The sequence below is a fragment of the Lissotriton helveticus genome, chromosome 1_1, assembly GCF_964261635.1.
Source record: "Lissotriton helveticus chromosome 1_1, aLisHel1.1, whole genome shotgun sequence".
In the NCBI taxonomy this organism is placed as follows: domain Eukaryota; kingdom Metazoa; phylum Chordata; class Amphibia; order Caudata; family Salamandridae; genus Lissotriton; species Lissotriton helveticus.
In genome coordinates, this window is record NC_136057.1 from 660,746,016 (window position 1) to 660,759,736 (window position 13,721).

At 47.2% G+C, this 13,721-nt stretch overlaps 1 protein-coding gene across 2 annotated transcripts in view; it reads right to left on the bottom strand.

The window, feature by feature from the left end:
• Window positions 1–13,721, bottom strand: part of SEMA3A (semaphorin 3A) — a 633,443-nt gene that overhangs the window by 404,475 nt on the left and 215,247 nt on the right. The window lies entirely within an intron of this gene.

Here is a 13,721-nt window from a genome sequence, read left to right on the forward strand (position 1 = left end):
TCCCCCGTGCCCCGACAGCCCCCGGTCTCTCCTGCCTGGGCCACAAACGCACCTCCAGCACGACCCTGCCTCCGAGCCACATCCCGTGCTGCACCCCCTCACTCTTTCATCTCATTCATAGAACAGGCCCTTTTGATAACCTCTTCCTCCCTGCCCGCTTGTCCGGCCTGATCCCAGGCCATCACCTAGCCCAACAGATGCAGTTTATTGCCCCCTACAGTAGGACTTCGCCTCACATCAAAGGAGCGGGGATTAATCAATGCCTTCACACCCCTAGATCCGACCGATCGCCCGCATTCCTGTTCCCAGCGGAATGTCCAGCTGCGCGATAGCCATCATGCTGAGATTTGGGTGGGGACCCCTACTGTAGATATGTGTGAGAACGGGCCTGAACCGGGGATTCCAAAGATGCCTTTTTCATACTTCAAAGCAATATCACGGATGTCATAAATGTAATAAAGCCATAAACTTGTCTATAAGAGGCGAGGCCTCAGAGATGCGGTTAGAGCACCTCGAGAAGATACCCTGTTGTCTGATTTGACGTGTTCTGCTCCGTCGGAATAAACTCCTGTTTCCTGCCTTCCAGTCTCCAGCGCCTGCCTCTTCATTTGGTAACTTTGAGTTGGGTGAGAGGCGGCTATCGCCGGGCAAACCTTGAAAAGGGGTAATCGATCTGACCTGCTTGCCCTTTTTCCACAATTGGCGCCCAACGTAGGGCCAATCAGCGACACGTGGATCCAGTGGGAGAGGTCCCAACGACAGTGTGAACGACTGCAACGATCGGGAAAGAGCTCCTGCCTGATAGACCCTCGTCTGGCAGCCGATCATCCGAACTTCACCGGTTCCGAGCAGACCTCTCTCTCGAGTGATCTACGGTCCTGACTGGGAACCATCAGGAATGCCACAGCAATTACGGAGAATAGAGGACGATCAGGCGCTGGAAGCGGAAGACGAGAAACTGTCCATGCGGTCCGGGTAAGGTCGTGTAACACGACGAATTGCGAATTGATTGTTTGATTGTCTTGGAAAATACTAGTATTACGCATTTGATTGTTTGGTTCTGAGAGATTCTCTGTCTACAAACGGGGAAGGATAGGAGTATTCTCCCTTTGCAGATAGTGAAGGGTAGGTAGCGCAGGCTTTTGCCCCCGTTGTAACCCGTCGCGCCTACTTCCCTCTCCATTGATTGATTGTTTGTTCGAGCATTAACTGTTCGAAATTCGTTCTCTGAAAGGATCTTCTCTGCCTACAAACGGGGAGGAACAGGAATTTCCCTCTCTCTTTGCAGATAGTGAAGGGTAGGTAGCGCAGGCTTTTGCCCCCGTTGTAACCCGTCGCGCCTATTTTATTCCTCATTTGATTGATTGATTGTTTGTCCGAACATTGACTGTTTGGAATTAGTTCTCTCTTTGGGTATTCCCTATTTGCGAATACTGTAGAATAGAAATATTCTGCCTAGTCTTCGCAAAGTAGTGAAGGATAGGTAGTGCAGACTTTTGTCCCCATTGTAACCCGTCATGCCTATCTTCTCCCCATTGTTCAGTAGTTGGTTCAGCCCGGACCGCTTATTAGAGGTGGATCATCCAGCTCCTCTGGAGGGCACCCCTTATAAGGATATGTTTTTAAAGTATGGACTAGTCGCCGTAGCTTATAGTAAGTTATGGCATAAATATACTAAAAAGGATCAGGAAAGTCAGTGGCCACTGATAGGATCCTTTGATGATACTAAAATAAGCGTGCTGGAAACTGCCCTTCATAACCATGAAACAACGCCCACTATGCTTGATAGCTTTGGCATGTGGCGCAAAGAAACAGAACAGCGAAAGAAAAGAAATGAAGTCAGACTAGAAAAAGAATTACGAAAAGCAGCTCATTTAGCCGCGAACAAGTTGAAAGAAGAAATAAAAGAAAGAGAGGAAGCTAAACTAAAACAAGAATCTGAAACATCAAGCCAATGTCCCGTTAGAACGCCCGCCACGCTTTACCCTGAGCTACCTTCGAAGCAGCGAGCGAACGATGATCTACTGCTAGGTCCCCCGATCATCTACATGCCCCCTCCATATGCCCCTTCCCAACCCCTAGTGCAACGCACGCAACCCCTGAGCACAGATGAGAGCGGTACCAGAGCCTCGGTCCTCACGGCCTCCGCGCCGGCAGAGCCCCTTGTACTCAGCACAGCGCAAGCAGCAACAGTAGATGACCCCGACACTGAGAAGAAAGACTCCGCTGGATTAATTCGATTGAGTAAGAATGAACGAGCAGGGATTGATAAAATTGTAAAGACATTAGTGGAACGGAAAGAAAGCGAAGATTACGTAACAGATATATGCAATTCGTATGCCAATAACCACAAACGACACTTTGTTACACGTTTCTGTTACCACACCCTTAATGCTTATGAGGATCGGTACCAAGCCAAAGGTCCTGAAAGCCTAACGACTCTGTATAGAAAAGTCGACATTGGAGACGGAGGTGAGTGTGATGTGACGGACCTCTTCATGCGCACGCTTGAAGTCTCCCGCCACCTCACTGAACAAAGATTAGAAGCTAGCACCACGACCCCTGTAGCGACTGTACCTCAAACCGAGGGAACTAACACCATGATGCCGATAAGAGAAGCAGCTCCTTATTGGGTCCCCTCACGAGGACAGGGAACACACGACGATATTAACCACCAAGATGCGAGGGGGAGGGTAATGTACAACTGGGTCTACCAACCCTGGGATCGGCAAGACATCCTGACTTTTCGAAAGCCCTTGCCTGATCTACGAAAGAACCCCACTGCCTTCTACACAGAATTAGGTACCGCCTTGGGGTCGACGATTATGACCCCAGCGGACATCGACTTGTTTTTCGGGCTATGTCTACCAGCTGATGTGTGGAAGCTAATCCGGAAAGTCGACCACCTTGAGCTGTTCGGACATACCTGGTTACAACTCGATGGCATAGACAAGCAACGAGAGCCTGGACAGAAACCTTTGAAATCAATTCTAGACCTGCCAGACAAAATCGTACAAAAACTCAAAACCATAGTCCCAGAAAAGAAGGTGGACTGGTCGATAGTAACGGCCTGCTGCCAGAAACCCCAGGAAGACGTATCAGAATACTTTTCCAGGTTCGAAACAGTGTTCTCCGATTACAGCGGCCAGGACATGACCTCTGCAACTGGACATCACTTATTCGTCCAGAATTACGTAAAGGGCCTGACTCCAGAAGTCTCGCAGAAACTGCAGACTAGTGAAAGTAGTTGGGCTGCCTCCAAACCCGCGGCTATCCTTCAGATGGCTCAATACTACGAACGACAAAAGAATGAGAACGACAAAGCGACTGAGAGAAAGAAAAAGGACTTGAAAGAACGAGTAATGATCGCTCAACTGCAAGGAGCGACGATAGGTAGGGAACCGTACAAAGGACACTACCAGTCGACTGCCCCTAGAAATCCACCCCCTAAAGACCGTACCCCCGCGCCCTATGCTGGACGGACAGACATTGACGACAAACAGTGTGCATTTTGCAAGGGATTTGGGCATCGGAAGTCCCAGTGTCCGGTCCTGTTAGAAATGTACAAAAATAGAGACACAAAAGACGTAGCGGATGGGCCGAAAATTAGGGGACAGGGACGAGGGCACACAAACGACGCTAGCAATGACAGACCAGGCAGACCGAACACCTTTGACCGCCCCCGACAGGACCAATGCCAGCAGGCTGACTGTGACGATGCCCGCGACTTCGCATAGGACTGCCAAGGGCAAGGGAGGGATCCAGTCGAGCTCTATGTTGACCAACAAGGTCCTTATGTCACCGCTAAGGTCCTAGGTACGAAGTCTCCATTTCTGGTAGACACTGGCGCGACACGTAGTGCGTTATCTAAACGACTGATTCCAAGGGCACCCTTGACTGGCTCACACATAACATCAATAGGTTTTGATGGAACGCCCTCCAGTAATCCCTTGTCCGCACCGATCTCCTTCGACTTGGACAGTAACCCCACTGACACGACGTTTCTGCTTTCCTCCAACACCCCCGATGCCATTATGGGACTTGACTTACTGAAGCATTTCCGAGCTACTATTAGGTGTTCACAGGACGGAGTTCGAGTCATTCTGTACGATAACCCGACTCTGCTCAGACCTTATCCCTTACAACACATGTTCTCCATCTCTGACGCTGACTCATCCTTACTCGACTCTCTACCTCTGTATCTGTGGGCTAAATCTGACGCTGACGTAGGACGCATGATGATCGACCCTGTGCACATAACTGTTCGCCAAGATGCGATACTCCCAAAACTCCCACAGTATCGGATATCGCCCGAAGGTGAGAAGGCATTGGTAAAGATAATTCAGTCCTTGGTAGAGGCAGGAGTGGTGGAGGAAGTAGTCAGCAATGCAACAGCCCTATCCTACCCATTGTAAAAAAGCAGGGTGAGGGAGATGAGAAAGCGTACCGCTTCATCATCGACCTTCGAGAGGTCAACAAAGTGGTTGTACCTCAGTACCCCTTAGTCTCGGATATCACCACCATTCTGATCCTGATTCCTTCCACAGCCACCACCTTTACAAGAATGCATTCTTCTCCATCCCCATCCACCCAGACAGCCGCTACCTTTTCGGCTTCACGTTAAAATCCCGCTCATATAGATTTTGTAGAGCTCCCCAGGGTTACACAGAAAGTCCCAGCATCTATAGCCAGGCCCTCAAGAGACAGCTGGACGCCGTTCAGCTGCCGGATGGAGTGGTGTTGATACAATACGTCGATGATATCCTTTTGGCGGCCGACACCACTCCACTTGCAGTCACTACCACTTTCCAACTCCTGCACTTCCTTGCGGAAAATGGCCACAAGGTCTCCAAGAAGAAGTTGCAATTCTGCCAACCCCAGGTCACCTACCTAGGCCACCTCTTGTCCAAAGACGGGAGAAAGCTTACACCCGATCTAATTCAGGCCATTCTAGAAACCCCTGTCCCAAAGACCCAGAAACAAGTCCGCTCCCTGGTAGGCCTCACCTCCTTCTGCCAGGAGTGGTTGCCAAACTTCAGCCTCATTGTAAAGCCACTGCTTTCTCTACTAGCTAAAGATGTCCCCTTCCCGCTCCCTTGGACCCCCGAATGCCAATCCTCCTTCAAAGAACTTCGAGACGCCCTTTGTTCTGCACCAGTCCTAGGAACCCCCGATTATACCAAACCCTTCTCTCTCTACACTCACGAAAGGGAGGGATGCGCTTTGTCTGTCCTGACTCAAACCATCGGCCCCAAGCAACGACCATGTATTTCTCTGCCACTCTTGACCCCGTAGCGAGAGCCTTGCCTGCCTGCCTTCGAGCCGTAGCTGCCGCTGCTGTCTCTATCCGACAAAGTGAGGGGATCGTACTCTAGAATTCCCTCACGGTATTAGTGCCCCATGCTGTTGACACCCTCCTGAACCAGACTAAGACGCAACACCTGACTAGCGCACGACTGACTGGATACGAACTGACTCTGCTTGCACCCCACATCACGCTGAAAAGACGCACCACGCTGAACCCAGCCACCTTGTTGCCGCTGCCCGAAAATGACCCAAATATCCCCCCTATACATGACTGTGTGACCCTCACGGACGAACAGACTAGGAGTAGAGTTGACCTCCGAGACACTGCCTTCCCAAACCCTGACGGAGAGCTATGGGTAGACGGCTCTTGCATTAAACTCCCCGACGGCACCACCTCAGCTGCCTATGCAGTTACCACAGCCCGAACTGTAGTTGAAACCGCCCGCATCACGCAACGATCCGCACAGGCGGCAGAACTGATTGCCCTCACACGAGCATGTATCCTAGCAAAGGGGACGACAGCAAACATTTACACGGACAGCCAGTATGCCTTCGGGGTGGTTCATCATTTTGGGCTCTTATGGAAGGAGAGGGGATTTCTGACATCTCATGGCACACCCATCCTGCACGGAGATCTAGTCTCCGCTCTGACTGAAGCGGTTCTCCTCCCCAAACGACTTGCCGTAATCAAATGCCAAGCACACAAAAAGGTGACAGACATCATTGGACAGGGAAATGCACTGGCCGACATCACTGCCCGAACCACAGCTGAGAATAGGACAACGACTCACATGTACGTGACTAGGTCACAAGCAGAAAAATGGACGGACGCTAGGGAAACTATTAGGGACATCCAAATGGCCAGCTCGCCACACGAATTGACTGAATGGGCACGGGTGGGATTAAAAGACGATGAAGGCTGCTGGTGGACAAAAGACACAAACAAATGGTTGCTACCCAACTCGTATCTGATCCCCATACTGACTATGGCTCATTCCCCTGCACACATAGGATCTGCCCCTATGACCGAACTTGTCTCCCGAGTTTGGCATAACGATAGAATTGCAGACTCAGCCAAACGATTAGTCCAGCAATGTCTAGTCTGCCTGCAACACAACCCTGGGAAAGGAACTGTCGTACCCCGGGGAGGGTTTGGGGTCCCCAACCATCCATTTGAAGTCCTACAGATGGACTATATCCAGTTAGAGAGATGTCAAGGACTGAAGTATGTACTTGTTGTTTGTATGCGCTTTTAGCAAATGGGTGGAAGCCTACCCGACGCGTGACAACACTGCCATTGTCACTGCAAAAGTACTACTGTAAGAGTTCTTCCCTCGCTACGGCCTTTGTCGTATTTTATGGAGTGACAATGGCCCCCATTTCGTAGCTGAGGTTATCCAGCTTATCCTGAAAGGGCTGGGGGTACGACAGAAATTCCACGCAGTTTTTCACCCCCAATCTGCTGGACTAGTCGAACGACACAACGCCACATTGAAACTAAAACTGGCAAAAATAGTGGCTACCACAGGACTAAAATGGCCAGACGCTCTTCCCCTGGCATTGCTGTCAATGCGTTCCACCCCCACCAAACACCACTTGACCCCTTACGAGGTCGTTTTTGGCCGACCCATGAGTATCTGGTCTGCACCCAAACCGACATCTATTCACGACGTCCCGGACGTCCTAATGTCTGACTATCTGTATAACCTAACTAAAACGCTGTCTGTTATTCATCATCAGGTGCTGCAGGCCATCCCCGATGCTTCCAGGGGCCCCGGGCATACCATCCAGCCTGGAGATTTCGTCCTAATTCGGAACTTCCAGCGGGAGAAGAGTCTGGAACCCCGCTGGACGGGCCCCTGGCAAGTTTTGATCACCACCCGAACAGCTCTTCGAGTGGAGGGAAAGCCCAATTGGCTGCACGCACACCACTGCAAGAAGATCTCGTCGAATCTGACAACAACCGAAGGCGTGACCACGCAAGAAGAGCTCCTGAACAAAGATCGACCATCCCTGAGCTGCTACCCGGAAACAGACGCGCTTGAACTGGCAACATATCCCGACCCCACTGTGCCATCCAGAGAAGGGTACAACCTGCGACGAAAGGAGGGAGCTTCGGCTAAATAGACCACTGACTAAGTTTATATTCTCAGAGCGGTGGCCTAACGCTACTAAGGTCGCCAGGAGAGAAGCCAAACGAAGTTTGTGGTTCTGCCCATTACCGAGCCCCCTTGAAGATGATGGAAGCGCCCGATACGAAGACGATGGAAGCACCCGACTTGAAGATGGTGGAAGCGACCGGATATCCAAAGACCCACTACAGAAACCCAAAGACTGACAAAATGCACAGCTCAAAGACTATTGCCTTCTTTGTTACCCTTCTCTTCTGCCTCCTCCTCATGACCACCCTTTGGATCTTGGAAGAAAGCTCACCAGCACATGAGACACTTCTAGCCACTGTACTACCTGTCACCGTGAAGGAACACCACCTGATCTCTCTCTCGCCTCAACTCCGAGAAAGACGTAAGGAGTACTGGAATAACTCCTTCGTACAACTTTTGCACCAGCACAACCTTGCCGCCAATGCCACCAACTACTGGATCTGCGGGTTGCTTCCGCATGCCACTGGACATTCCATCCCTTTCATCCCCTCACCATTCTCTGTTCATGGCTCCTGCCTCGCCTGGTTGATTCTCCTGCAAGAGAGCTACAGAGATAAGACAATCTCCAGCGAAACCATGTCACACTTTTATCAAGGGGTCTGGCTGAACGAAACAAAAAAATGGCCGCACCCTTTTGCCCACTGACGTCCCACACCTCTGTTCACTTGGACATCCCAGCCAAAGAGCGTGTCGAAATGCAGGTGTTCAACAACCCGGCCAGACCTACCTTCTCCTACCTCCCGAAACGAACAGCAGCCACCCTGACTGTGGCCCTATCTGTTGTCAATGTCTCTGGTCTTGTATGCATCGAAGGCCTCGGGACACAATTTGTAGGTCACAGTGCCTGCAACATCACCAGAACCTTGGACACAACTGACCCACCCTCTTTTGTCACTTCTCCAAACATGTACTTTGTCTGCGGTACGAAAGCCTACACCTGGCTCCCAAAAGGCTGGGGAGGTACCTGCTACATTGCCTTCATCCTTCCTCCGACCTATGTGGCATCTGCAAACCACCACCGACAAAAACGAGAGAGAGACATAGAACAAGCCGACTCTGCCGGAGCACAGTTCCTGGACGCAATGAAGGGACTTGTTCCACTCTGGGGTCCAATGGCAAACAGCCGTGCCATCCGACACTTGACCCAGGCAGTTGAAACAACCATGAACATTACAGCTGGCATCCTCACAAATAACACGGCCGAGCTTCAAGCGGTCCGCTTGGTGGCCCTTCAGAATCGCCTTGTTCTAGATGTGGTTCTAGCAGATCGTGGAGGGGCATGCCGCATCATTGGGTCTAGCTGCTGCACCTATATACCGGACAATTCACCCTCAGTGTACAAAGCCATTGAACATCTCCACAGACTTTCCTCAGAAGTCCACCAGGAACAAGAAGAATGGTCGCTTGGCGGATGGTTCTGGAGTACTGTAAAGAACTGGGGGTGGAGGTTGTTTACAATTATACTGATACCCATTGTTGTGTTATGTGGGTTCTGCCTAGGAATTCAATGCCTGCCGCCTTTGTGCTCACTATGTGCAAACTGTATCTGCCCAAAGACTCTGGACTTTGACAAGGAACGCATGAGAGCATTGTACGACGTCGAGGTTAAGGATTTAATGAAGATCGGCATCGACTAGACAAAATGGCTAGATATGTTGAAAAGGGAGGACTGTTAAAATCTGGTTTGCGATGTCAACATTATCGGCGCCATCTTGTCCCCTTTCAGACTCACGCACACTTACAGCAGCAGCCATTTTTTTGAAAACCATAGTCTCTCTGCCCACTGCCAATAGCCAGCGCGTCTCTCCCCCTCACCCCCCGGCCTCGCAAGCATCCCCCGTGCCCCGACAGCCCCCGGTCTCTCCTGCCTGGGCCACAAATGCACCTCCAGCGCGACCCTGCCTCCGAGCCACATCCCGTGCTGCACCCCCTCACTCTTTCATCTCATTCATAGAACAGGCCCTTTTGATAACCTCTTCCTCCCTGCCCGCTTGTCCGGCCTGATCCCAGGCCATCACCTAGCCCAACAGATGCAGTTTATTGCCCCCTACAGTAGGACTTCGCCTCACATCAAAGGAGCGGGGATTAATCAATGCCTTCACACCCCTAGATCCGACCGATCGCCCGCATTCCTGTTCCCAGCGGAATGTCCAGCTGCGCGATAGCCATCATGCTGAGATTTGGGTGGGGACCCCTACTGTAGATATGTGTGAGAACGGGCCTGAACCGGGGATTCCAAAGATGCCTTTTTCATACTTCAGAGCAATATCACGGATGTCATAAATGTAATAAAGCCATAAACTTGTGTATAAGAGGCCAGGCCTCAGAGATGCGGTTAGAGCACCTCGAGAAGATACCCTGTTGTCTGATTTGGCGTGTTCTGCTCCGTCGGAATAAACTCCTGTTTCCTGCCTTCCAGTCTCCAGCGCCTGCCTCTTCATTTGGTAACTTTGAGTTGGGTGAGAGGCGGCTATCGCCGGGCAAACCTTGAAAAGGGGTAATCGATCTGACCTGCTTGCCCTTTTTCCACAGGCTTCTGAGCAGAACTTTGGTCCCTGGAACTCTTGCAGAAATTAAGCAGTAGTCACACACATATAGGCAACAAGATGCAAACTGAAACACTCCACATCCTTGCTAGGGGCATGAAGTTCTATGTAAACAAAACAAACATACTAAAAGGAAAGGCACTTTGGACATCGTAACAGATAAGAAAATGCTACACAAATACCAATATAATACAATTTCTGCTGGATCACTATGGAGATTTTATCATAGAGAATGAGGCTGACTTATTTTCATTGCAACTTAGACAGCCCTTACTTAGAGTAAATGCAGCTTAATACACAGCTACGCACTTGTACCCAGGTGTGACAGGAGAAACTTTTTCTGTTACTAGACAAAAGTGCTAGCAGCATGCGTCTGATGGGACAACTACTGTGACAAAGGGAGGCACAGAATTATCATACTCAACCATTCACTAAGAAAGCACCAAGATCTATATCCACAGGAGAAATATCCATTAGGATAGGCCACCCTCCTGGTCTAGGAACCCCCAAGCATTCTTAGGGCAAAATTACTACAGTCGCCTGGGAAGGGAAGAAAGCAATGAAGGGTGCATCAGCAGGGACTGAAGTACCGCTATACAAGGCCAACTCTGTCTCACTGTTACATTCAACCATGCATCATCAATTCTGCAAATAAAAACAAGGACTTTTTGTATGATTATCTATAGCACAATTCCAGCTATCAAAAAACAGAGCATTGTACATTGCATGAGGAAATGGGTGGCGGCCTACATTGTTTTGTATATCAAGTGGAAATTACCCAAATACATTTTAAACCCATGACATTTCAATTTCTTTTGGTACAGAGGGAATAAAAGATTTGCACAGAAATACACAATGTAAGAGGACTGCGTTCTAACTTAGATCCTCAGGTTCCAAAGGCAGCAATTATAGCCGCTAGGCCACATATCCACCACTGTCCTATATCTTGGCGGCAGATGTGGTTAAGCAATTGAATATTAGAAGAAAAAGGTTTTGCTTAGATTTATTCAGCTTATAGTTTGCTTAACCATGATTTGGCAGAACATTCCATTTTCAAATAGGAAACTGGCAAATGTGCACCGGAAGACACCTGCTCAAATTAAGCACTCCATGTACATGATAAAATGGACAGCAAGAGCACATAGTAGGCATAGCTTATTTAATTTGGGAAATTACTGTTTCTACGTGCATGTTTATGCTGTTTATTTAGAGTCCGATATGTAAAATCATAGAAACATTGAGAATTAGGACTCAATATTATCATTGGTGACTGCTTCGCTAAATACATTTCTGAAACTTTGAGACTTTCAAAACCTTATAGAGGAATTCAACAGTCATAAAAATAAGCAAAAGATTTTCAGAAAGTGTTCAACATATGCAGCATCTGCAAGAAAAAGAGAGAAGGGCATACACATTTGCTGTGCTCCAGAGATATTTCCGTTCCAGTAAAGGCTGCTGACTTTTCACATTTATAATATCTGTGTGTAATTAATTTGTTTGGTTTTATCCACCACTTCTTGTAAACTGTTATCAATTTCATGAAAGCGCCATGCCTAATTTGGCCAGGCTTGTCATGACTGGTACCCTTTGTTTAGGAATCCAGCAGACTCGAGAAGCATGGAAAGTGCATTTCTCCCACCCTGAGAGAGGTAGCATTTCAGGTCAGGGATGGGGTTAGTGTTGGGGCACGGCTGGTGTCAGAAGCCCATCACAGCTGTTACATTGCACCTGGTATGCGACAAATGGACCCCTGTATTAACGGAACTGACAGTTATTAATGATGCAAAGATGCAAACCTGGCAAGGAACTAGGAAGAAAGGAACAAATTAATGAAACTAAATCTTAGTGAGTTATGTTTGGACCAGTTTTTGTGGGATTCCATTATTGTCACAAGCACAAACAATATTAGTATATTGCTATGAGAATTACATAAAACTTCAAGCTATGTGAGCTAGGCGTTTTTGCTTGTGAATTCATGATATTGTTAGCTTGGATGACATATAATGGATAAAGTCCCCACGGGAGTACATTATAAAGATACTGCAAGTCACTGGGGAGTTCTGTGACGCACAGAGGAACAGGGTTGAAGGCTGAGTTCCTTTATGAGGTAATGGAACTGTGAGTGACTTGCAATATCCTTTTAATGTACAGCCATGGATACCGTATTCCTTACAATACATGGACTTATCACCCTCTTTCATATGTAAGTGATAGGATGTTTGTAGACATGAAGAGTAAAATGTTATTTTCTAGTGCTCAATGAAACACACAATCAGATATTTGTTGCAAAAGTATATTAGCTTTGTTTTAATAGAGCATGTGCAGAAATATGCAGAGATTCGATCTTTCCCTAACATGTGAAAAAAATAAACATGTTACCATAAATACCTACTTTTGCTTATCACTGTCCATGTAGAAAAATAGAGCAGAAGAAGGAAAAGCCCAGTTTCGTTTTTTAAAGTGCAGATTTAATTGTGCTCTTTGATCTGACTTTTCCCATAGCTGCTGGCTCATGTAGTAGACAATGTGAGTTGAAATGAAATAAGTTATTACAGCTAAATGGATGTGTCATTTCTTTTTTTACCGGCGACTATGAATGTCTCAAGCCACACTTAATAAGGAAATTAAAGATGGGCATTTATATAGGGATTCAGGCTCCCATGTATTATACTCCTGTTAACAGAAGAGGCAGAGAAAAGATCACTGTCATTGTATATGTAGCATGATCAAAGCATATTTACCTCTGCACAGAGCTACTCTATTGCATTTTATTATATATTTTAAATAGTTCTTTATAGCCCTGATGAGGCTGAAAAGTGATAGCTATGTAGAGAAATATTGCTCATAGGACCAAGTGGATATTATGACACTAATCAGTAACACACAACATAATATGTGGTGATCACTCTAACTAAAAGAACAGTAACAAATTGTATTGCATTCTGCAACAATGTTTTCTTCAACCTTAGTAGTAAGTAACGTCCTATGTTTATAGTCAGATAAATATGTCAATATAATCTATACTTGTATTGTTTAGGCATATGTCTATGCCGTATAGTTCTGAACAAAATTATTATTCACTTGAAATCAATATTTAGTTGCATGCTGTACAATAGAATAACAACGTAGAATATTTCAATCTTGCATAAGGTTGCCTACTTTTTTAGGAAAAAAACTCCATATTTCCAAGGCTCTGAAGTTCACTATAACAATAAACAAAGTTGTCAACTAAGTCCTTTCTTCACTGATAACATCATATATACTATCAAGCATGACGTCAAAGAATAAAACGATACTCAAATAAGGATTGCTTACTTAGTTGTACGCTTACATTTGATATTTTTATGTATTTTATGTTTCTTCTAGTGCTTAGTTATAATGTGATTTCCGAAGGTAAAACCTTTTGCATAGCCAGTGGTTTTAAAAACATAAGCATAAATCCACTAGTCGTAAGTGTTCTAAATTACTGTGCCATGACGTTGATATGGTACTATGAGATTGTTAGCTTACAATAAAAGTATTAACATTCTTCAAACAATCCCATTACACTTTTATAAAGTATTCATGTTGTATTGGAACAGTAAGATTTTAACTACATTCTAAAGAGAGGGTATTGTGGGAAGAAGGGGTACTTTATGTTGTTTAGATATACAGGGTCACGGAACGTCTTCTCTACAAAACCCTCCACAGGTGCCTGTCATGATAC